Genomic DNA, 27,200 nt, shown 5'->3' on the forward strand with positions numbered 1-27,200 from the left:
TGCAGAGAGATGAATAGAGGTCTGACATGAGCCCTTTTGGGCTCATTGAAGACAAGACGTGCTGCAGCGTTCTGGATCATTTGCAGCGGTTTGATTGCACAAGATGGAAGTCCAGCCAGAAGCGCATTGCAATAGTCAAGTCTAGAAATGACCAGGGCTTGGACAAGAAGCTGTGTTGCATGCTCCGTAAGGAATGGTCTGATTTTCCTGATGTTGTGCAATGCAAACCTGCATGACTGAGCTGTCTTTGAGATGTGGTCTTTGAAGGACAACTGGTCATCAAAGATTTCTGACCGAACCTGAAGGTGTGATCCAGCGGCGGCGCCAGGGGGGGTCTTGGGGGGTCTCAAGACCCTCCTAAAAAACGCCTTGACCCCCCACCCACCCTCTTCCTGATAAAAAAAGGCTATATATATATATATATATATCCGTGATAAAGATTTAAAAATGTTTCTCTTCAAACTACGCAGAACAATATTTATTCAACTGATAAACGCGCGATTAACATGCGGTTGCATTTTCTCTTTGATCCGCCTGTATTAGAGAAATTTAGATCAGCCATAAATGCAAAGGATGCAGCAAACATTAATAGGGAAAAAAGGGTTAACATTAACATTACTCTGAAACAAGTGCAGTTATTGCCTTCATAAGCTAGCCTACCATATTTTCTGCTTAACTTTTATTAGGCTCCGCAGGTCGAAAGAAAATTGTTTTTTCACAAAAAACTTTCTCTGCAGTCCGAGCGCGATGCACTGAAGCTCACTCTCGCTCATATCTGAAGTAAATCATTAACACCATCATCACTACTACAGTACATGTGTTTTATTGAACTAAATACATTACAATCGGCTAAAACGATTAAGCAGCAGGTTACTTTTCTGGACAAGAGCGCTCCCAAGTCCATGTTTCTCTCACTGCGGCACAGCTCGGCGCACACACAAAATACCGGCAGGAACATAGACATATGGGCAGGAACGCGCATCTCTTAAAGGGGCCACACTATATTCCTACTTGTGCAATATGGTGTGCTCACAGGTCCGCATGACAGCTTTGGAACTGTGCCGTGCTCTGAATTAAACTGCCTGTGTAAAAACTCCCTTTATTTATATTCTTAAAATGAGAGAAATCACTGCTTATTCTGAATTGTTGGCTTAAGAGACATGAACAAGTTCTTTGAAAATCATCTGTGACCTTTGGAACATGTCTAGTCTTCATGCTCTGAGTATGGTTTATAATAAACATACATTGGCATAAAGCATGCATTTTTCTCCATACCCATGTTGATTAGAGTATTAAAAAACTTTAGTATTAGAAACATGTATTAGAAACATGTTCATTTAAGGTACATTTAGAACTGATAAGAATGTGCGATTAAATTGCGATTAAATATTTAATCGATTGACAGCACCTAAAAAAATATAAACATAAGAATTACTGAGCAACACCATGAACGTTGCTGCGCATTGCTTCATTGCGTTCAAGGCGCTGCAACAAACCTGCAAGAACTGATAAGCTAAAGCTATAGCTTGAAGCTAAAAAATGTGTTTTCTCTGACATGGGTGTGGCTATGGCAATTAAAGTTTGAGCATATTGTTTGCAAACTGCAAATTTAAAACAAAGTAGTTGATATGTTGTGTTGTTTTTGTTGTTTTGTAGCCGTAATATGCAGTTATTAGCTGTGTCCACTGTATTTTTTGTTGGTTTTCATGAGACCCCCCCATTGAAATGACCAGGACCCCCCATTGCCCCCCCAATCAAAATTGTCTGGAGCCGCCACTGGTGTAATCAAAGATGAACCTAGCTGGATGGTAAAATCGTGTTGTATGGTCGATTAGTAGATAAAACAAGCAGCTCAGTCTTTGCTAAGTTGAGCTGCAGGTGATGTTTTTTCATCCATGCCGAGATGTCCGCCAGACAGTTTGAGATTCGTGCAGCTACTGTGGGATCATCTGGTTGAAAGGAGAGGTAGAGCTGTGTGTCATCAGCATAGCAATGATATGAGAGCCCATGTGCCTGAATGATGGGTCCCAATGATTTAGTCCCAATGGGTTCCTCAGGGCTCAGTGCTTGGACCTCTCCTCTACTCCATTTACACTTGACGTCCAGTTGATTAGACTGTGAGAGGAAAGATGAGACCTGGTTTAGCACTTTCAAGTGTTTTCGCAATGATTGGTAGGAGAGAAACAGGTCTGTAATTCTGTGAGTTCTGTGTCACTTCTGTAAGTGATGTGTCTAATGTGGGTTTTTTAAGCAGTGGGGTTACCCGAGCCTGCTTGAATGTGGTGGGGAAGATGCCGGTGCAGAGAGATGTGTTGATGATGTGTGTGAGTGCTGGTAAGAGTGTAGGGGAGATGGCTTGTAGGAGATGTGAGGGGATGGGATCTAGAGGGCAGGTAGTGGGATGGCTGGAGAGGAGAAGCTTAGATACTTCGTCCTCAGTTAGTGTAGAGAAGGAGAGATGTTTGGCTGTGGATGTGGCTGATTCAAAAGTGTGTGTGTGTGTGGAGGTGTGAACTGACTGCTGATGAGTGTGGTTTTGTTTGTGAAAAAATGGGCAAGATCGTCTGCAGATAGAGAGGTGGTGGAGGGGGACAGATTAGAGAGTTAAAAGTTCTGAAAAGTGTGCGAGAGTCTGAGGTGCTGTTGATTTTGTTGTGAAAATATGAGGATTTAGCTGTAAGGACGTCCTGTGAGAAGGAAATGAGCAGAGATTGGTACTTACTCAGGTCAGATGGGTCGTTTGATTTGCGCCATTTTCTCTCTGCTGCCCTAAGTTTGGTCCGGTGTTCACGAAGAACATCAGATAACCAAGGGTTAGAGGGAGTAGCGCGAGCTGGCCTAGAAGACAGAGGGCAGATAGTATCTAGACAAGAGGTTAAAGTGGAACATTAAGTGTCTGTTGCAGTGTTGACATCCATAGAGGAGAAATGTGTGTGTGACGGAAGAGAGGATGACACAACGGAGGAGAGGTGAGAGGGAGAAAGAGAACGCATGTTTCGTCTGAAACTTACTGGTAGAGGAAGTGGAAGTGTACGGGTAGTAAGATGTAGATTAAATGTGATGAAGTAATGATCAGAGAAGTGTAAGTGTAACCAACCCCCAAATACTACGAAAGGTTAATTCACAGGTTCTCTACTGGACCATGAATTTACTGTGGGCTCAATAACCAAGAAAACACTCAAGTACTCAAGAGAGAAAACAATTTTATTCATGGACAATGGTATTAAAACTCAGGGGGCGCCAGGTTAACATGATCAAGATAGGTACAATTCACTGGAAATTTGTTACTTGATAATACTAATACTCAGCAAGGTTAACTATAAGAAAAATACAACATCAACAAGCAGGAACATATTTAACTCGGGGTCTCAACAGTTATTATAAAAAGCACACCCATTCAATTAATTCCTATGATCACAATACATGCATGATTTCATTACACCGCAAAACCTCACAGTATAGCATAAATAATCAATTCATTAAATAACACCAATAAATACACACCAAATATCACTCAGACCATCGATACCACTCGGGCCAAATACATAGCCTTCGTCAAGCTGTATAACCTACAGGAGCGTTATGGGAGATAACCTGCCCTCATACCCCCTGCACACACACACGCTCACTTTACAGACAAAAAGCGCCGGGGGACCAATATTGGCACACACATGAAATAAGTCTCCCCGGCGATACAACCACCATACATATATATATATCTCAATACATAAAAAACACATCAAACACTACAGCGGTGAAAATAAAAGTGTACTGCTGGCTTCCTTACCCGCTACCGGACGTGGGATACAGCGTTCGGGGAAATCAACGGCGGCTGCCCAACTTAGTAGGGGAAAACCCCAATACTATAAACTATCCCTCCCAGCTATGCGCACGCAACAGGAACAATCCTCAGCCCACGTCCCGACACGGCAGCCTCGGCAATGAACTCAGCAGCACTCACAGAAAAAGCCCTCGCAAACAAACAAAAGCAACATACCTTTATAGCTTCAGTCTCTAATTACTAATTTGACACAGGTGTTTCTCTCTCGCCCGGCACACTCAAGGAAACCCCATGGACGCCAATGACCTCACTGCCCTTATTTGGGATGAGCAGCTTACATAAGGGTTTGACCAAAGTGTTTTCTGTAGTGCAGTTGCGTATGTAGATGAGGTCAAGTTGGTTGCCAGATTTGTGTGTGTGTGAGGTAGTAAGAAGTTTGAGATCGAATGAGGATAGAAGGGAGTGAAAATCTGTAGCATACGGTTTGTCCAGGTGGATGTTGAAATCACCAAGGATTACAAGTGGGCTGCCATCCTCAGGGAATGAGGACAGCAGCACATCTAGTTGTGCTAGAAGATGTCTTTACACTTGTCGGTCTTCACATGAGGGCTGAACGCTCCCGCCGATGCTACCGCGACAGCGCTGACACACTTATTAAATACACACTGATCACTACTTGAGTGCGAACAGCTGTGGAGGCTTTTATAATTATCCCAAAGATTAATCAGCGCAACAGGCTGCCAATGACTCAAATCGAAACCAAACTATCACTCACTACCTGTGCTAAAAGCCAACAATTATTATTTGATAACGGCTGACAATTGCGTACAGCGCGCTTCAAACTGCCAAAAAATAGCTCACGTAATAACGTTATGAATAGAAAAAAATAAGTACAAAATTGAAATGTATCTTCCGTCTAGTAATTAATACACTAAGCAACACAGCAAATACAGAGTATTTCAGAAACACTTTCTTGTGATTCGAGCACCGTCACGTACCGACACGTCAGTAAAGTTGGTTTTATATTCGCACATTCACACATTCGCGTTCAATAACTATCTCAATAAATGTGCAATAAATTAATGTTTGCAAATGGTAAACAGCGATATGATATTGTGAAGCAATGATTGTCAACCCACACCACTTTTCAAAACTGAAAAAAATGTACAAGTATTATTTTAAAGGCATTCTTACTTGCGAATGTCCACTGAATGTACAATGTAGCGTGGAAAACCAGTTAGGGACCGTGTACAAAGTTTATTTTTTTTTCATTGTGTGCAAACAGATAGGCTAATTACATTTTAGCTGGCTACAGATGAACCTACCAGCAAATATAACGCACATTATAATGCTATATATTTTACTTTAGAAACAATAAAAAATGCATTATAATGATGGTGTTTAGAAAGCTGTTTAGGAAATTAAAAAGAATGAACAGTTACATTAACTGTAATTTTATATCCAGTCATGTGGAAATCCATCTGTAATCTGTGCTATAACTATCTGGGCAGCGGTGACGTGTCAGCTGAGTTTGGTGACGGTACAGTGAATTACAGTGAAGTTATTGAATATTGTTCATTATGAAAATTCATAAAAAATACGATTTATTATTCTTTTTCGAAAACAACTGCTGTGCTATAACTATCTGGGCAGTGGCGACGTGTCAGCTGAGTTTGGTGATGGTACAGTAAATTACAGTAAAGTTATTGACTGTTATTCATTATGAAAATTCATAAAAAATACGATTTATTATTCTTTTTCGAAAACAACTGCTGTGCTATAGCTATCTGGCCAGCGGTGACGTGTCAGCTGAGTTTGGTGATGGTACAGTAAATTACAGTAAAGTTATTAAATATTGTTTCTTTATGAAAATTCATAAAAAATACGATTTATTATTCTTTTTCAAAAACAACTGCTGTGCTATAACTATCTGGCCAGCGGTGACGTGTCAGATGAGTTTGGTGACGGTACAGTGAATTACAGTAAAGTTATTGACTGTTATTCATTATGAAAATTCATAAAAAATACGATTTATTATTATTTTTCGAAAACAACTGCTGTGCTATAACTATCTGGCCAGCGGTGACTTGTCAGCTGAGTTTGGTGACGGTACAGTAAATTACAGTAAAGTTATTGACTGTTATTCATTATGAAAATTCATAAAAAATACGATTTATTATTATTTTTCGAAAACAACTGCTGTGCTATAGCTATCTGGCCAGCGGTGACGTGTCAGCTGAGTTTGGTGATGGTACAGTAAATTACAGTAAATTTAATAAATATTGTTCATTATGAAAATTCATAAAAAATACGATTTATTATTATTTTTCGAAAACAACTGCTGTGCTATAACTATCTGGGCAGTGGCGACGTGTCAGCTTAGTTTGGTGATGGTACAGTAAATTACAGTAAAGTTATTAAATATTGTTCATTATGAAAATTCATAAAAAATACGATTTATTATTCTTTTTCAAAAACAACTGCTGTGCTATAACTATCTGGCCAGCGGTGACTTGTCAGCTGAGTTTGGTGATGGTACAGTGAATTACAGTAAAGTTATTGACTGTTATTCATTATGAAAATTCATAAAAAATATGATTTATTATTCTTTTTCAAAAACAACTGCTGTGCTATAACTATCTTGCCAGTGGCGACGTGTCAGCTTAGTTTGGTGATGGTACAGTAAATTACAGAAAAGTTATTAAATATTGTTCATTATGAAAATTCATAAAAAATACGATTTATTATTCTTTTTCAAAAACAACTGCTGTGCTATAACTATCTGGCCAGCGGTGACTTGTCAGCTGAGTTTGGTGACGGTACAGTAAATTACAGTAAAGTTATTGACTGTTATTCATTATGAAAATTCATAAAAAATATGATTTATTATTCTTTTTCAAAAACAACTGCTGTGCTATAACTATCTGGCCAGCGGCGACGTGTCAGCTGAGTTTGGTGATGGTACAGTGAATTACAGTAAAGTTATTGAATTTTGTTCATAAAAATGTATGATTTGTAAATGTGTTATAAGCTCTTGTAGCAAATATGTAGTAACGCATTTTGGGGTTTTGCACTTTTTTTTAACTATTTGTACTATTTTAACAAGTAAGGTATATTTTTTTATTTTTTTAAATTAATTTTCATAAAGAATATTATTCAATAACTTCACTGTAATTTACTGTACCATCACCAAACTCAGCTGACACGTCGCCGCTGCCCAGATAGTTATAGCACAGCAGTTGTTTTGGGAAAATAATAATAAATCATATTTTTTATGAATTTTCATAATGAACAATACTCAATAACTTTACTGTAATTCACTGTACCATCACCAAACTCAGCTGACACGTCGCCGCTGTCCAGATAGTTATAGCACAGCAGTTGTTTTTGAAAAAGAATAATAAATCGTATTTTTTATGAATTTTCATAATGAATAACAGTCAATAACTTTACTGTAATTTACTGTACCGTCACCAAACTCAGCTGACACGTCGCCGCTGTCCAGATAGTTATAGCACGGCAGTTGTTTTTGAAAAAGAATAATAAATCGTATTTTTTATGAATTTTCATAATGAATAACAGTCAATAACTTCACTGTAATTTACTGTACCGTCACCAAACTCAGCTGACACGTCGCCGCTGCCCAGATAGCTATAGCACAGCAGTTGTTTTTGAAAAAGAATATTGAATCATATTTTTTATGATTTTTTCATAATGAACAATATTCAAAAACTTCACTGTAATTGACTGTACCATCACCAAACTCCTGTGACACGTCGCCGCTGTAATGTAATGGCTTAGCTGGTAAACATTTGCACCCTTTGCATTAAGTACAGCTCTTATATTGCACTCAATTGTCTGAAAAGGGTGATAAAGCATTGCAATTTTTCAATTTATTTCAATTAGTAGCCTACATACAATGGAAATATGTATTGATCTTTAATTTTTATATTATATTTTATTCCTTTCATATTTATTTATAGTGAAACACTAAACAGTATGCAGAGTAATATTCTCTGTACCTATTACTTAGAGAAACCACATGTTATCAGTGTGTTTAGAACATTTTTTGGATTAGAGTTAGCTCCAACCTCTGCGTGTGTGTTATTTCTCTGGTGTGTTTTGTGTGTGTGTTATTTCTCTGGTGTGTGTGTTATTTCTCTGGTGTGTGTGTTATTTCTCTGGTGTGTTTTGTGTGTGTGCTGAATGCTCAGTGCAGGTCCAGTAGCCTATTGGAGATTTTTGCAGACAATGACAGGAATGAAGACTTCTTTCTGCGACTATACAGATTATTTCTATTAAGTGTAATAAATGTGCTATTAAATATAATTAAATCTAGAGTTTTTTTAAAAGTTTAATTTGATTGTTATGAAAATGCACAGATACAGTGGGTACGGAAAGTATTCAGCCCCTCTTAAATTTTTGTCACGGGTACAGAGCGTGACTGTGACTGAAGTGAAGGGCAGGTGGACAGGTGAATCAGGTCTTGGTGAAGCCTAGTTCAGACTGCACGATTTTCAAACTCGTCGGGTCACAGCTCTATTCACACTGCATGACTATCTGGGGTATCATTCAGTCACTGCTGTGTTCACACTGCACGATGGTTTGACGACAGAGGAGTTCACACTGCATGACTGAACAAGGAAGAATCGCCGACAACTCTCTCTCTCTCCGGTGCGCAAACTACGTTTCCCAAACACGTGCGATGTGACAAGTAAACAACGCGAGATCACCCGTGCGTCAGACCGGAGTTCTCGCGCGAGACTTGGAATTGTTATTAAAAATGATAAACTGCACAAAGCTTGCTTCAAATTGTATGTGTGCTGATTTGTGGAGAAAAAGAAAAAAGATTATGGCGGAAGAAATTGTTGGAGAGACAGAGGGAGACAGGATTTTGTTCTGCAAAAACATTTTGAGGTAAATAAATAATTTTGTAATGTGCTGCTGCTGTGGCTGGATGTGCAAATGTTTGGGCTTTGTTTCTGTTTGATAGAATTGTAAATATATCTATTAAAATACTGAAATTCTGCTCTATAACTCCTCCCTGAACGTCCTGCTGCCCTGTATCTCACTCTTTCATTGGCTGTCGGTCATCGCCGATGTAATTTTCAGTCAGAACGCTGTTCACACAGCAGGAGTTTGAATCGCCGACAGGTCCAGATATTTAGCATGCCAAATATCTCACCGGCGTCGGCGACTCGTCGGCGATTCTCTCTGATCGCGTCTTTGATTATTCACACTGCGTGATTGTCACTCGCGTGCACGAGCACCGATTTGCCTGTGATCTCGGGCATTTGTCGGCGATTTCGCAAAACCTGTCGGCGACTCAAAATCGGGGCAAAAATCGGGCAGTGTGAACTAGGCTTGAGGGATGTGGGAATCGCTGGAGAGATCGCTGGATATAGACAATGGACAGTTCGCTGGAGACACCATGTATTCTAACTCCTCAATCTCTACCTTGTCTTCATCCCAATCCTTTCTCTTGTCCTGGTACTCATCTTCCTCTCCATCATATGCAGGCATTTTTCTGACTTTCTTTGTGTTGCTTTAAATTGTTCCTTTTTTACACAAGATCAGCCCAAAGATGCCTGTGTTAACTGTATATGGTCATGTGAATGAAAGAACATCAACACCTGAACAATTTCTAGATGAAAATCAGAAAATCTGATTCATAAAATTATATATTTGCAAACCTTCAATCAGCTGTTTCACAGTATGAAATAATAAAATGCAGGGGATATATTTGTTTCAATTCACAATATGGACAGCTGTCTATCTTGACTTTAGCCTGTAAGGTTAGGTTTAGAACATGCTGTTATCTGGTCTGGCAATCAGTGTTAAAGCACTGCTACATTTGGCAGTAAAAATCCATTGGTGTGGTCTTGGTTGAGCTTGTGTGCAAAAAAAGTTTAAGCACTATACATTTTTGTTAACTATATGCATTTTGTGTCAAAGCAACAAGAAATGTGTTATTTGTATAGCCCACACAGACAGATGTTTAGCTAACTGGGTTAAGATTTTAGGAAATTTGTTAAATGTATTGTCATAGCAAATGTAAAAAACTGTAACTCAGGTACTGTCCATTTCTTCTGATCATCTTTGAGATGGTTCTACACTTTCATTTGAGTCCAGTTGTGTTTGATTGGACTTTATTAGGAAAGCCTGTAAATAAAAAAAACTGTAAATGATTTTAGCAAATTACTGAAATATAACAAAGAGTGAAAAATGTAAGGGGGGGTCTGAATACTTTCCGTACCCACTGTATATTACTTATGTTTCTAAGCAAGCAGATCTCGTTCCTCATTGACTATCATGTTTCATCATGGCTATCACCATCATGTTTTCCCAACTATGGCAGTCTATGGGGCCCAAGACAAGCGTAGTTACAAACATTCTTCCAAATCACTTTCTTTCTTTTCAACAGAATAAAAATTAAAACCACATAACATATTTTAACAAATCCTTACGTAATGTTCTACTAAAGAGGAGAAATAAGTGACAAAAAAAAAAAAAAAAAATATATATATATATATATATATATATATATATATATATATATATATATATATATATATATATAATATACACAGTCCCTGACAAAAGTCTTGTCGCTTGTGTACAAATTGACCTAAAGTGCCGCTGAAATATATTTCTAATCCAAAAGATTTGTTTTACAAGAAATGGTTCGTTTTAATCCCACCAGCTTTTGTGATAATGTTTCAGTGAAAAACTAAACTTTCAAAAAGTATTCTAATATTCACAGCTTGGTAAAGCCCATTGAGTCAATTTTTGCAAAGACATAAGTGTTGTCACCTTGTCATATGAGCTTCACCTGTGACTAATAATGGATCAATTAGGTCTCAATAGTGTATAAAAAGAACCCCAGTACACTAGACCTTCACATCAACTGCAACTGAACCTCTGCAAACATGCCTAAGATTCACCCTGAGACTAAAGTTTTGATTATCAAGAGGCTGAAGACCAGATCCACTGCTGACGTGGCAGACACCTTCAATGTGTCTCAGCGTCAAGTACAGAGGATAAAAAAAAGATTTGAAGAGACTGGAGACGTTTTTGACAAGCCCAGGTCAGGCAGACCCCACAAGACAACTGCTCGAGAGGACCGTTTGTTGGCTCGAAAATCCAAGGCCGGCCCATTTTCCACTGCAGCAGAGCTCCACGAGACCTGGTCACCTGAAGTCCCTGTGTCAACCAGAACAGTTTGTCGGATTCTGTCTCGAAATGGCCTCCATGGTCGAATCAGTGCCCAGAAGCCAGCACTAAACAATAGACAATTGAAAAACCGTGTGGCATTTGCCAAGGCCCCCAGCCTGCTAAAAGGATGGACGCTGGAAAAGTGGCAGAAGGTGGATTTTTCAGATGAATCTTCTGTTGAATTACACCACAGTCGCCGCAAATATTGCAGGAGACCTACTGGAGCCAGAATGGATCCAAGATTCACCCAGAAAACAGTGAAGTTTGATGGCGAAAAAATCATGGTCTGGGGTTACATCCAGCAGGGGCGTCGGACTGGGGGGATAAAGGGTACTGAGTAACCAGGGCCCAAGGCAGGAAAGTCCATTTTCTATACATACACATACATGGTACGGGGGCCCAGCAAGATGGTTTGTACCCACCAGGGCCCAAAATTTGGTGCTACGCCCCTGACATCCAGTATGGGGGTGTGCGAGAGATCTGCAGGGTGGAAGGCAACATCAATAGTCTAAAATACCAAGAAATCTTAGCTACCTCTTATATTCCCAACCATAAAAGAGGCCAAATTCTGCAGCACGACGGTGCTCCATCGCATACTTCGTCACCGTCTCCACATCCAAGTTCCTCAAGGCGAAGAAGATCAAGATGCTCCAGGATTGGCCAGCCCAGTCACCAGACATGAACATCATTGAGCATATGTGGGGTAGGATGAAAGAGGACGCATGGAAGACGAAACCAAAGAATATTAATGAACTCTGGGAGGCATGCAAGACTGCTTTCTTAGCTATTCCTGATGACTTCATCAATAAATTGTATGAATCCTTGCCAAACCGCATGGATGCAGTCCTTCAAGCTCATGGAAGTCATACAAGATATTACATTTGGATCTCACAGCACCACAACTTAATTTGCTGACATATTTTTGTATTTGCAGTAAATTTGTTCAATTTCTGTATAGGCGACAAAACTTTTGTCTTGCCAAAATTTGACCTTACTGTCTTGATTAAATGATAAATATTTTTTCTGTGAAAATTATTTATTTCAGTGCATTAAACATCATTTGGGAGGGTTTTAGCTTTTCATATGAGCCATTTCTAACACCAATGAATTAATTAAAAGTCAGGTTAATATCAGGTATTTCTAGAAAATAGATAAGCGACAAGACTTTTGTCAGGGACTGTATATATATATATTTCCCCACTGAACAATCTTTAATATTTATAACAAAAGCAAATCTATTTATTTGTATAAACCATGCAGGTCATTCTTTAGGTTTTTTTTTTTAAATATTTTTTTGAGTATTTCAAGTATAGGAATATAAACAAATTTTAACAACAACATAAATGGAGCAAAAAAAGAACAGAAAATGCCAAACTAAATGCATGAAGAGCCAGGGATAATATAAATTACATTATATAAAACATCTCAAGAGGCACTTATTAAAAATCAGGCAAAATGTCACAAAACATACAGTCACATGTAAATTGTAGGGAAAAAAAAAAAAAAAAAAATTTGCATTGCTGGAGGTATTGTATCCAAGTCAAGTAATACTTATAGACAAAAAATAAAATGGCTATTTATGTAAAACAAATTATCTAGTAAAATAAATAGATTTATTAGAAAATATTTATTCAAAATATAATTTTTATAACATTATAAAAACAAAACATCCTTCTACAACCAAGTAAAAATGTATGAAAGAATAAATAAACAGTATTTCTGACCAAACAGTGTTACATGGAAAGAGATGAGGTAAACATGTAGCTAATTTGAGTTTTTTTTTTAATGATATTATGTCTATCTATTCAATACATCAAAAAACAGGAGTAACTGTTATAATAGACTGCAGTAGGAGTGAACAAGGAATAAAATATTTAATTTGCTTTCTGACTAAAACGGGATTAATGACACTAATATGATGATTGAAGTATATGGGAAATACGTAGAACCAGAAGATGGCAGTATTGCAAGATCAAGGATGCAAGCTGCTGTTACAACCCGAAGAAGATACGTAATTTGTAGATGGTCCCTAAAAAACCCAACTCTCCATAGAGGTAAGCGTGTTTATCTGCTTTTGAAAGACGTCGAGTTCTACAGAAACATGTGTTGTAGCATGTTCTCATAATAATCAATAATGATAAATAACCGAAGTTTGCCTTTTTTAATAAAGATTCATGAAGTTATTGAACGCGGAAGTTTGAATGTGCGAATATAAAACCAACTTTACTGACGTCTAACCGACACGCTTCTCCTAATGACCAACTATCACTATAACTAAATTTATTTTATTTTATAGTAAGCATCAGCAAAATACATCTAAAATGAGCCTCAAAGAGTTTACCAATTAAATACGCACAATGATTAAGAGACCACAATAGACCAAACGTTACAGAAGGGATAAACCGCACTGCAAATCAGTGAATGAATGAACACAAAAGTGACAGACCAATAAAAGAAAAAAAGAAACACCAAAAATATAAACTCTTCCCTTTCTGTTAAGCATCAGTATTACAGCTCATTTCATATGAATACAAACCAGCAAAGAGACAAGGCATAGAAAGAGAAGCAAAAAATACATCAGCAAATCAAAACAATAGTTTAAATAAAAATTATTATAAACCATTCTGATTCAGGGCATGAAGATAGAAGCGTGTTAGTTTAATATAATAGTACAAGAGTCAGAAGCGTCCAATACTTTCACATATCATACAGACCGATAGGAAAGAATAATTCTATCACACGCAGTAGATCAGCGATTCAAACGAGAATCGCCCACAGCAGTCTGACAGACGTCAGTAAAGTTGGTTTTATATTCGCACATTCAAACTTCCGCGTTCAATAACTTCATGAATCTTTATTAAAAAAGGCAAACTTCGGTTATTTATCATTATTGATTATTATGAGAACATGCTACAACACATGTTTCTGTAGAACTCGACGTCTTTCAAAAGCAGATAAACACGCTTACCTCTATGGAGAGTTCGTTTTTTTAGGGACCATCTACAAATTACGTATCTTCTTCGGGTTGTAACGGCAGCTTGCATCCTTGATCTTGCAATACTGCCATCTTCTGGTTCTACGTATTTCCCATATACTTCAATCATCATATTAGTGTCATTAATCCCGTTTTAGTCAGAAAGCAAATTAAATATTTTATTCCTTGTTCACTCCTACTGCAGTCTATTATAACAGTTACTCCTGTTTTTTGATGTATTGAATAGATAGACATAATATCATTAAAAAAAAAACTCAAATTAGCTACATGTTTACCTCATCTCTTTCCATGTAACACTGTTTGGTCAGAAATACTGTTTATTTATTCTTTCATACATTTTTACTTGGTTGTAGAAGGATGTTTTGTTTTTATAATGTTATAAAATTTATATTTTGAATAAATATTTTCTAATAAATCTATTTATTTTACTAGATAATTTGTTTTACATAAATAGCCATTTTATTTTTTGTCTATAAGTATTACTTGACTTGGATACAATACCTCCAGCAATGTTAAAGCCTTATAATGCATAATATTGTGTACATCTTTTAATATATATATATATATATATATATATATATATATATATATATATATATATATATATATATATATATATATATATATATATATATATATATATTTTTTTTTTTTTTTTTTTTCCCTACAATTTACATGTGACTGTATGTTTTGTGACATTTTGCCTGATTTTTAATAAGTGCCTCTTGAGATGTTTTATATAATGTAATTTATATTATCCCTGGCTCTTCATGCATTTAGTTTGGCATTTTCTGTTCTTTTTTTGGTCCATTTATGTTGTTGTTAAAATTTGTTTATATTCCTATACTTGAAATACTCAAAAAAATATTAAAAAAAAAAAAACCTAAAGAATGACCTGCATGATTTATACAAATAAATAGATTTGCTGTTGTTATAAATATTAAAGATTGTTCAGTGGGGAAATATATATATATACAGTCCCTGACAAAAGTCTTGTCGCTTGTCTATTTTCTAGAAATACCTGATATTAACCTGACTTTTAATTAATTCATTGGTGTTAGAAATGGCTCATACAAAAAGCTAAAACCCTCCCAAATGATGTTTAATGCACTGAAATAAATAATTTTCACAGAAAAAATATTTATCATTTAATCAAGACAGAAAGGTCAAATTTTGGCAAGACAAAAGTTGTCGCCTATACAGAAATTGAACAAATTTACTGCAAATACAAAAATATGTCAGCAAATTAAATTGTGGTGCTGTGAGATCCAAATGTAATATCTTGTATGACTTCCATGAGCTTGAAGGACTGCATCCATGCGGTTTGGCAAGGATTCATACAATTTATTGATGAAGTCATCAGGAATAGCTAAGAAAGCAGTCTTGCATGCCTCCCAGAGTTCATCAATATTCTTTGGTTTCGTCTTCCATGCGTCCTCTTTCATCCTACCCCACATATGCTCAATGATGTTCATGTCTGGTGACTGGGCTGGCCAATCCTGGAGCATCTTGATCTTCTTCGCCTTGAGGAACTTTGATGTGGAGATGGAAGTATGCGATGGAGCACCGTCCTGCTGCAGAATTTGGCCTCTTTTATGGTTGGGAATATAAGAGGTAGCTAAGATTTCTTGGTATTTTAGACTATTGATGTTGCCTTCCATCCTGCAGATCTCTCGCACACCCCCATACTGGATGTAATCCCAGACCATGATTTTTCCGCCACCAAACTTCACTGTTTTCTGGGTGAATCTTGGATCCATTCGGGCACCAGTAGGTCTCCTGCAATATTTGCGGCGACTGTGGTGTAATTCAACAGAAGATTCATCTGAAAAATCCACCTTCTGCCACTTTTCCAGCGTCCATCCTTTTAGCAGGCTGGGGGCCTTGGCAAATGCCACACGGTTTTTCAATTGTCTTTTGTTTAGTGCTGGCTTCTGGGCACTGATTCGACCATGGAGGCCATTTCGAGACAGAATCCGACAAACTGTTCTGGTTGACACAGGGACTTCAGGTGACCAGGTCTCGTGGAGCTCTGCTGCAGTGGAAAATGGGCTGGCCTTGGATTTTCGAGCCAACAAACGGTCCTCTCGAGCAGTTGTCTTGCGGGGTCTGCCTGACCTGGGCTTGTCAAAAACGTCTCCAGTCTCTTCAAATCTTTTTTTTATCCTCTGTACTTGACGCTTAGACACATTGAAGGTGTCTGCCACGTCAGCAGTGGCTCTGGTTTCAGCCTCTTGATAATCAAAACTTTAGTCTCAGGGTGAATCTTAGGCATGTTTGCAGAGGTTCAGTTGCAGTTGATGTGAAGGTCTAGTGTACTGGGGTTCTTTTTATACACACTTGAGACCTAATTGATCCATTATTAGTCACATGTGAAGCTCATATGAAAAGGTGACAACACTTATGTCTTTGCAAAAATTGACTCAATGGGCTTTACCAAGCTGTGAATATTAGAATACTTTTTGAAAGTTTAGTTTTTCACTGAAACATTATCACAAAAGCTGGTGGGATTAAAATGAGCCATTTCTTGTAAAACAAATCTTGATTAGAAATATATTTCAGCGGCACTTTAGGTCAATTTGTACACAAGCGACAAGACTTTTGTCAGGGACTGTGTATATTATATATATATATATATATATATATATATATATATATATATATATATATATTCGACCATATATATATTCGTGGTTAAATATATATATATATATATATATATATATATATATATATATATATATATATATATATATATTTTCTTTTTTTTCCATGTCACTTATTTCTCCTCTTTAGTAGAACATTACGTAAGGATTTGTTAAAATATGTTATGTGGTTTTAATTTTTATTCTGTTGAAAAGAAAGAAAGTGATTTGGAAGAATGTTTGTAACTACGCTTGTCTTGGGCCCCATAGACTGCCATAGTTGGGAAAACATGATGGTGATAGCCATGATGAAACATGATAGTCAATGAGGAACGAGATCTGCTTGCTTAGAAACATAAGTAATATACAGTGGGTACGGAAAGTATTCAGACCCCCACTTACATATTTCACTCTTTGTTATATTTCAGTAATTTGCTAAAATCATTTACAGTTTTTTTTATTTACAGGCTTTCCTAATAAAGTCCAATCAAACACAACTGGACTCAAATGAAAGTGTAGAACCATCTCAAAGATGATCAGAAGAAATGGACAGTACCTGAGTTACAGTTTTTTACATTTGCTATGACAATACATTTAACAAATTTCCTAAAATCTTAACCCAGTTAGCTAAACATCTGTCTGTGTGGGCTATACAAATAACACATTTCTTGTTGCTTTGACACAAAATGCATATAGTTAACAAAAATGTATAGTGCTTAAACTTTTTTTGCACACAAGCTCAACCAAGACCACACCAATGGATTTTTACTGCCAAATGTAGCAGTGCTTTAACACTGATTGCCAGACCAGATAACAGCATGTTCTAAACCTAACCTTACAGGCTAAAGTCAAGATAGACAGCTGTCCATATTGTGAATTGAAACACAAATATATCCCCTGCATTTTATTATTTCATACTGAGAAACAACTGATTGAAGGTTTGCAAATATATAATTTTATGAATCAGATTTTCTGATTTTCATCTAGAAATTGTTCATGTGTTGATGTTCTTTCATTCATATGACCATATACAGTTAACACAGGCATCTTTGGGCTGATCTTGTGTAAAAAAGGAACAATTTAAAGCAACACAAAGAAAGTCAGAAAAATGCCTGCATATGATGGAGAGGAAGATGAGTACCAGGACAAGAGAAAGGATTGGGATGAAGACAAGGTAGAGATTGAGGAGTTAGAATACATGGTGTCTCCAGCGAACTGTCCATTGTCTATCTCCAGCGATCTCTCAACCGATTCCCACATCCCTCACCAAGACCTGATTCACCTGTCCACCTGCCCTTCACTTCAGTGCAGTCACGCTCTGTACCCGTGACAAAAATTTAAGAGGGGCTGAATACTTTCCGTACCCACTGTATCTGTGCATTTTCATAACAATCAAATTAAACTTTTTAAAAAACTCTAGATTTAATTATATTTAATAGCACATTTATTACACTTAATAGAAATAATCTGTATAGTCGCAGAAAGAAGTCTTCATTCCTGTCATTGTCTGCAAAAATCTCCAATAGGCTACTGGACCTGCACTGAGCATTCAGCACACACACAAAACACACCAGAGAAAGAACACACACACCAGAGAAATAACACACACACCAGAGAAATAACACACACACCAGAGAAATAACACACACACCAGAGAAATAACACACACACAAAACACACCAGAGAAATAACACACACGCAGAGGTTGGAGCTAACTCTAATCCAAAAAATGTTCTAAACACACTGATAACATGTGGTTTCTCTAAGTAATAGGTACAGAGAATATTACTCTGCATACTGTTTAGTGTTTCACTATAAATAAATATGAAAGGAATAAAATATAATATAAAAATTAAAGATCAATACATATTTCCATTGTATGTAGGCTACTAATTGAAATAAATTGAACAATTGCAATGCTTTATCACCCTTTTCAGACAATTGAGTGCAATATAAGAGCTGTACTTAATGCAAAGGGTGCAAATGTTTACCAGCTAAGCCATTACATTACAGCGGCGACGTGTCACAGGAGTTTGGTGACGGTACAGTGAATTACAGTAAAGTTATTGAATATTGTTCATTATGAAAATTCATAAAAAATATGATTTATTATTATTTTCCCAAAACAACTGCTGTGCTATAACTATCTGGGCAGCGGCGACGTGTCAGCTGAGTTTGGTGACGGTACAGTGAATTACAGTAAAGTTATTGAATATTGTTCATTATGAAAATTCATAAAAAATATGATTTATTATTATTTTCCCAAAACAACTGCTGTGCTATAGCTATCTGGGCAGCGGCGACGTGTCAGTTGAGTTTGGTGACGGTACAGTGAATTACAGTAAAGTTATTGAATATTGTTCATTATGAAAATTCATAAAAAATATGATTTATTATTATTTTCCCAAAACAACTGCTGTGCTATAACTATCTGGGCAGCGGCTACGTGTCAGCTGAGTTTGGTGACGGTACAGTAAATTACAGTAAAGTTATTGACTGTTATTCATTATGAAAATTCATAAAAAATATGATTTATTATTATTTTCCCAAAACAACTGCTGTGCTATAACTATCTGGGCAGCGGCGACGTGTCAGCTGAGTTTGGTGATGGTACAGTAAATTACAGTGAAGTTATTGAATAATAATCTTTATGAAAATTAATTTTAAAAAATAAAAAATTATACCTTACTTGTTAAAATAGTACAAATAGTTAAAAAAAAGTGCAAAACCCCAAAATGCGTTACTACATATTTGCTACAAGAGCTTATAACACATTTACAAATCATACATTTTTATGAACAAAATTCAATAACTTTACTGTAATTCACTGTACCATCACCAAACTCAGCTGACACGTCGCCGCTGGCCAGATAGTTATAGCACAGCAGTTGTTTTGGGAAAATAATAATAAATCATATTTTTTATGAATTTTCATAATGAACAATATTCAATAACTTCACTGTAATTTACTGTACCATCACCAAACTCAGCTGACACGTCGCCACTGCCCAGATAGTTATAGCACAGCAGTTGTTTTTGAAAAAGAATAATAAATCATATTATTTATGAATTTTCATAATGAACAATATTCAATAACTTCACTGTAATTTACTGTACCATCACCAAACTCAGCTGACACGTCGCCACTGCCCAGATAGTTATAGCACAGCAGTTGTTTTTGAAAAAGAATAATAAATCATATTATTTATGAATTTTCATAATGAACAATATTCAATAACTTCACTGTAATTTACTGTACCATCACCAAACTCAGCTGACACGTCGCCACTGCCCAGATAGTTATAGCACAGCAGTTTTTTTCGAAAAAGAATAATAAATCATATTTTTTATGAATTTTCATAATGAATAACAGTCAATAACTTTACTGTAATTTACTGTACCATCACCAAACTCAGCTGACACGTCGCCACTGCCCAGATAGTTATAGCACAGCAGTTGTTTTGGGAAAATAATAATAAATCGTATTTTTTATGAATTTTCATAAAGAAACAATATTTAATAACTTTACTGTAATTTACTGTACCATCACCAAACTCAGCTGACACGTCACCGCTGGCCAGATAGCTATAGCACAGCAGTTGTTTTCGAAAAAGAATAATAAATCGTATTTTTTATGAATTTTCATAATGAATAACAGTCAATAACTTTACTGTAATTTACTGTACCATCACCAAACTCAGCTGACACGTCGCCACTGCCCAGATAGTTATAGCACAGCAGTTGTTTTCGAAAAAGAATAATAAATCGTATTTTTTATGAATTTTCATAATGAACAATATTCAATAACTTTACTGTAATTTACTGTACCGTCACCAAACTCAGCTGACACGTCACCGCTGGCCAGATAGTTATAGCACAGCAGTTGTTTTCGAAAAAGAATAATAAATCGTATTTTTTATGAATTTTCATAATGAATAACAGTCAATAACTTTACTGTAATTTACTGTACCATCACCAAACTCAGCTGACACGTCACCGCTGCCCAGATAGTTATAGCACAGATTACAGATGGATTTCCACATGACTGGATATAAAATTACAGTTAATGTAACTGTTCATTCTTTTTAATTTCCTAAACAGCTTTCTAGACACCATCATTATAATGCATTTTTTATTGTTTCTAAAGTAAAATATATAGCATTATAATGTGCGTTATATTTGCTGGTAGGTTCATCTGTAGCCAGCTAAAATGTAATTAGCCTATCTGTTTGCACACAATGAAAAAAAAATAAACTTTGTACACGGTCCCTAACTGGTTTTCCACGCTACATTGTACATTCAGTGGACATTCGCAAGTAAGAATGCCTTTAAAATAATACTTGTACATTTTTTTCAGTTTTGAAAAGTGGTGTGGGTTGACAATCATTGCTTCACAATATCATATCGCTGTTTACCATTTGCAAACATTAATTTATTGCACATTTATTGAGATAGTTATTGAACGCGAATGTGTGAATGTGCGAATATAAAACCAACTTTACTGACGTGTCTGACAGTCAGCGGCACGAACCGGACACTGAAACAGTAATGCAGAACGGTATAACAACCACAACTCTTTACAAGAAAGGTTGAATTATTATCACAAGGGGAGTCTGACTATTGTTTTCTTTTACTAATCTGGCAAAAATGCAATACACAAAAAAACAGCGTGATTTCAACCACATCAAAAACACCCCCCAAAAAACTGTATTGAAAAGATAATGCAGCAAACATAATACCATCTGAGGACTCTCTTTACATGCACAAATAAATGAGTCCATATAGAGATGTTCACGAGTAGGTTCGTTGCCCACAACCCAAGAGCTTTAAGTCCAAGTAGACAAAAAATAGAAAATAAAGATGATACTCAACAGTCCTTTTTTGCTTGGTGGTAGGTAGGAAGTGTAAAGTCCTGATGAAAAATCAATGTCCACACAAAAAGAGAAAAGGAATAAGTCCCCTGGTTCAGAGTCCCAAATAATTAGGGTATCCTTCAGCTGTACAAAAATCTCCAGAGTAGTCCAAAATGTATATACTTGACCAGAGTTGGCACATATTAAACAGCTGCAAGGTTTACCACACAGTCTCTTTTCCCCAGAGGTAAGCCTCAAAAAACCTTTACTCTGGCCATTACTCTGAGCTATGTCAGCCAAAAGAAACATGCCACCTCACCAAACAACCTCTGCTTTCAAAATGGCCGCCCTTCCCCTTTATTGGTGAGCCCATCACAATAAGAGTCCCTAAAGGCCAACAAAAGTCCCCTTAAACAAAAAGGCACCTGTACATATACAATGACCTTTTATAGATATATATATATAGTGAGCATAGTGCTGGGCTTTACTGTGACAGTGTTACAACGGGTATATAAAACAGGTCTGTAAACAACACACATCAAACGGTATAAAACAGCAGCTAGCACTCACAGGCCGCACCTGAAAAACAAAAACCAAATAGTGAAAAAGTTACATAATTTATCCCTTTCCCAGAAAAAGAATCCACACAATGAAGTTACTTACCTCACAAGTGTGATTGTTAGACTATTGCAAAACACACTCACACACACACACACACACACACACACACACACACACACACACACACACACACACACACACACACACACACACACACACACACACGGCTGCAGGGGAAAACAAACAAAGCTGAGAGACCTTTTCTGCCCAAACACCATGTTCACAGGAGAATCAGAACGCCACACTTTGATAAGCCTTTAATACAGCCACACACACACCGCAGTAACTGCGCTGCACAGGGGCACTCAATGTCAGGCTGCAGCTCTGCACTAGTGGGCGTGTCTTAGCATTTGAAGCACACGACCATTGAAGGGGAATAGATAATAAACAGACTCAACCTGTCACACACACATATATATGATGTTTATTTCAAGGGGAGCCTTGTTACAATTAGAAGCAAGAAAGAAGCTAAAACTGGAATGAACAGAAGATCTGAGAATCATAAAATCATCTCCATCAGAACAGAGAGAGGATGATACACACAGTCTGAGTCTGTTACTGTATTTAATATTATATTAAAGGGGGGGTGAAACACTCAGTTTCAGTCAGTGTCATGTCAATCTTGAGTACCTATAGAGTAGCATTGCATCCTGCATATCTCCGAAAAGTCTTTATTTTTTTTATAATTATATAAGAAAGATGCGCTGTTCCGAGTCTTTCCGAAAAAAGCCGAGCGGGTGGGGGCGTGTCATGTGAGCGGAGCTAAATAATGACGTGTGCAGCAGCGCGCTGCAGTGAGGAAAGTGAGTCGCTCAGTGAGGAAAGTGATTCGCTCTGTGAGGAAAGTGATTCGCTCAGTGAGGAAAGTGATTCGCCCGCCGCGTGAGGAAAGTGATTCGCCCGCCGCGTGAGGAAAGTGATTCGCTCAGTGAGGAAAGTGATTCGCTCTGCGAGGAAAGTGATTCGCTCAGTGAGGAAAGTGATTCGCCCGCCGCGTGAGGAAAGTGAGTCGCTCTGTGAGGAAAGTGATTCGCTCAGTGAGGAAAGTGATTCGCCTGCCGCGTGAGGAAAGTGAGTCGCTCGGTGAGGAAAGTGATTCGCCCGTCGCGTGAGGAAAGTGCTAATACAGATCGACCGCCGGCCTATCAGTGGGTAAGTCAGTAGCTACTGGTTATATCACCTGTTTAGCATCCTACAAGCCAGCGCTTTGATGGGCGTAGCCTGTTGCTTTCGCTCTCTCTCTCTCTCTCTCTCTCTCTCTCTCACGCGCTTCCGGTAGAATTGTCCGTAAGGCCCATACAAGGATATTCCGCCCCCATTAACGTCAAAGGGGACGCATGATCTCAAAAAACTTGCCGAAACTTATGACTAACCGGAAGTAGTATTTTTGACAAAGAAATACTCCCATCAAACGTCCACCTTAACTTTTGAAACTTTGTCTATGTTTAGTATGGGATTCCAAGTCTTTAACAGTGTAAAAAGATCAGTATGCATGAAACAGCATTTCACCCCCCCTTTAACGCAGTTTACATATGAAGCACAAGAAAATGACATTCAACACTGTAAGCAAATATCCATAAAACCCATAAAATGAAAATAAATCTGGCCTGTTAATCTCGCTCCAGCTCAGCAGTATTTTCTTGTAATATTGTAGGCATCTCTATTTCCTCTGGCCGCTGCGAGTCCTTCCTCCCTGTAAAATAAAGCCATTGACTGACCTCTGACCTCTGGTGTGTGTTTTTATCATGACTGCAGATTGATCCAGATCAGATGAGTGTGAATGATCAGATTGTGTGCGGCTCAAACTCACCAGCTCTTCTTGCACAGATGATCTGAAGAAGAATCACAGTAGGAGCAGCAAACACCGCCATCTCAACAATACTCACAATCACTGCAGGAAACATGAGAGGAAGAGGAGAAACTGAAGTCAAGGGGATTCAACTATGAACATTCACAGACTGACTGATAGTTTCAGTGATATAAAGCTGTCAGAATAAATCAACGTGTCGTACCTCTGATTAATAATGCAGCAGTCACACTGACTTCAGTTTCTCCTGGATCTGTGGATCATGTGTGTTAGTTCAGCTCAAACATAATGCAGCACATCATCCGTCTGTCATCTATTATCATCTTATTTCAATCTCAAGGTGTCAGGAGGAAATCAAAAAATCTGATGCTTTATTCATTCACAGATATTCATGTTAGGTTTGCAAGTTTGTCTGAATGTTCAGACGCATCATCTGTAGGACATTAACATCATATTTTACAGTAGTAATAGTGTTTTCTCACCTGAATACTTGACAGTGTATGTGACTGAGGTCTTGAGTTGTTTTCTCTGAGTAACTTCACATCTCCACTCTCTGTTGTGATCTTCATTCAGGAGTGTTGTAGTCAGAGTGATGTTACAGCGATCTGGAGCTGATATCTGATATCTGGAGTCTGTCTGAAGATCAACACCAGTCTGATTCACCCACAGCAGCTCAATATCCTCAGAACGGACCCAATCATCACAGGAGAATCCAGGATATGAATACAGCTGACAGGAGAGAGTCACAGAGCGGCCTGGACTGATCTCAGTCTGAGAGGATGATGATGATGATGATGATGATGATGATGATGATGATGATGATGATGGAGACACTGAAACACAACACAAATCATCTCGGATTAAAGAGAGAATCTGCCCCTTTAAATTGACCATATAATCATAAACTCACCATGAAGAACATGCAGATAAAGACGAGCATCAGATCCTTGTTGTTGTCCATTCTCATATTGTCTGCAGGTGTATAATCCACGATCTTCTATTGTGACGTTGTTGATGTTCAGAGAGCAGTCAGACCCCAGACTCAGACTCTCATGTCTCTCTGTGTCTTTCTTCTTTATCCCTCCATAAATCAGTTCAATGGCTGCTGAATGTCTGAAACTGTTATAGTAGAGCCATGCAGTTGATGTGCAGTCAGAACGAGCATTATTACAGGACAGACGGACATTTCCACCAGAACTGATGAACACATCATCCACTCCACTGGAACCTGAAACACAGAACATCTGACTGATCATCATATTATTAATAAAACATACAAGCATAAAAAGCAGATTTAAATCATAGATTTTCTTCCTCATTTAAAGGTGCCCTAGAATGATTTGAAACAATATGTTAAATTATTCTCTAATATCTACACAGAGGGTATGTGGCTTATTTAAGGGCAACATTTGTCCAGATTCAGTTTTACAGGTCCATTTATCACCCTATAAATTGTCCCTAGGATGTAATGCTCTGTTTTGGCCTTATTTGGAAGGGTCATTAATATTAAAGTTGAGCTCTGCTCTGATTGGCTTATTTCAGCAGCTCACAGCAGTTCAGTAAAGCGGCTCGTGAGTCCTGACAGAACACAGACCGACTGAACGACACTTTAAGCAGAACATCTCAAACGGAGATTGATCAAATGCAGCTTACATGTTTATTGCTGTTTTCAGATCATCCGTGCACGCGAAAGAGCTTGTGTTTGTGCGGTTGCCAGATTTCAGTAATTAAATCCCCCACACAGAGCTTTTCTGTGAAAAAAACATGTTATCTGGTGTTTTACCTAAACATGTCCAATCTCTTTCTCTCTTTCTCGAAAACACCAATAAACAAGTAAGCTGCATTTCAGCAATCTCCATTGATTATCGGTTTAACTTATATGGTGGAAAAGGTGACGTTTGCTAGAAGGATCGAGTGAACGATCTGTAAGCAAAGTATCTACGGTTGTATTTTGTAATACAAAACAATATTCCCCTTTGTCATTAGACACACTATTTAGTTTGGTATGGTACTTGGTGTTTCCTATTGTTACTGTACTAGCATCTTGCGTTATCTAACAATGGCGTCTCTCTAAGAAACTTTCAATTTAATCAGAAATTGTTTAAACAGTCAATAAGTGGATAAATCGCTGCTCACTGCTAGCAGGAATATAGTCGCCCCTGTCTTTCTGTTTAAGACGCTGAGCGAAGCTTGCTTGAAATGGGCCGAACAAACGAACGTTTTGTTGTGTTATCCGATTATAATAAACCTCAACCATGTGTCATGAGAGCCGTTTTTGCTATCTTCGAGTGTCTTGTTTACCATCAGTAGTTTTTGTTTTACAAGATTTACATAAGAAGTAGGAGACAAGGATGTTCGAGACTCACAGTATGTGATGTCCATGGACTGAACTCTTATCATTTCACTATGGCAAGGTTAATTCAATTTTTCATTCTAGGGCACCTTTAATGCAAACACACTCTCCAGAATGATCTATTGTTCTTCATCCGAGAGCTGCTCAGATCACTCACACACTCTTCATATGAAGATCATTTCTCATCCTCAGATGTTTGACTGACTCTATGTCCAGTATCAGGAATAATACAGTATGATCTGTGTGTATCAATACACAACTCTGAGATCACAGCGTGAATAAACTGATCATGATCAGATGAACTCTTTCCAGACTAACACACTAAATGTCTTTAGAGAAAATACAGATGTGTTTACCTGAGAGAAGAGAAGAGAGAACGATGAGTCCCAGCAGACACAGATCACACTTATCAGCCATTTTCTGTTTCTGTCAGTCTTTCTGTTCTTTATATAGACACATCTCTTCCTTTATCATCATCAGCTCCTCCTCTGGTTGAACTTCCTCTGAAGTTGTGAAGAGTGTTGAAATCCGGCTATAGCTGTTATTAGTGACACTAGACCAGTGCCTGACAGAGAAGTGTTGCTTCGCTTAAATTCAGTAGATGTGTTTTTTATTCATTAATAAATGTAAATTACAGTAGATGTATACTGTAATAGGAACTGTCCCATCTTATGGTGATGTGCCATACCCTAACCATAACCATAACCCAATAGAGAGCAGGCTTTGACAGGACAACGGTTGTGAAAGATGAGCTTCAGTGTGATAAAGTGCATACTGTTAACCCCACTGGCTCAACACTGTGAGTATAGGCTCGACACGAGAGCGTTACTGTTAGTTTCACTTCTTTATTTCAGAAGTTCCTGTGTCCAGTGTCTCTAAAGAAGATATGAACTGTCTTCAGGGAGAGTTTAACACATGGATTATAATGTG

At 37.5% G+C, this 27,200-nt stretch overlaps 1 pseudogene; it reads right to left on the minus strand.

Moving 5' to 3' along the window:
* The window catches only part of LOC137089837 (uncharacterized), a 44,226-nt pseudogene extending 17,539 nt beyond the window's left edge, over positions 1–26,687 (minus strand).
* Positions 26,688–27,200: the final 513 nt, after the last annotated feature.

Source organism: Pseudorasbora parva, chromosome 2 (genome assembly GCF_024679245.1).
Source record: "Pseudorasbora parva isolate DD20220531a chromosome 2, ASM2467924v1, whole genome shotgun sequence".
NCBI lineage: Eukaryota > Metazoa > Chordata > Actinopteri > Cypriniformes > Gobionidae > Pseudorasbora > Pseudorasbora parva.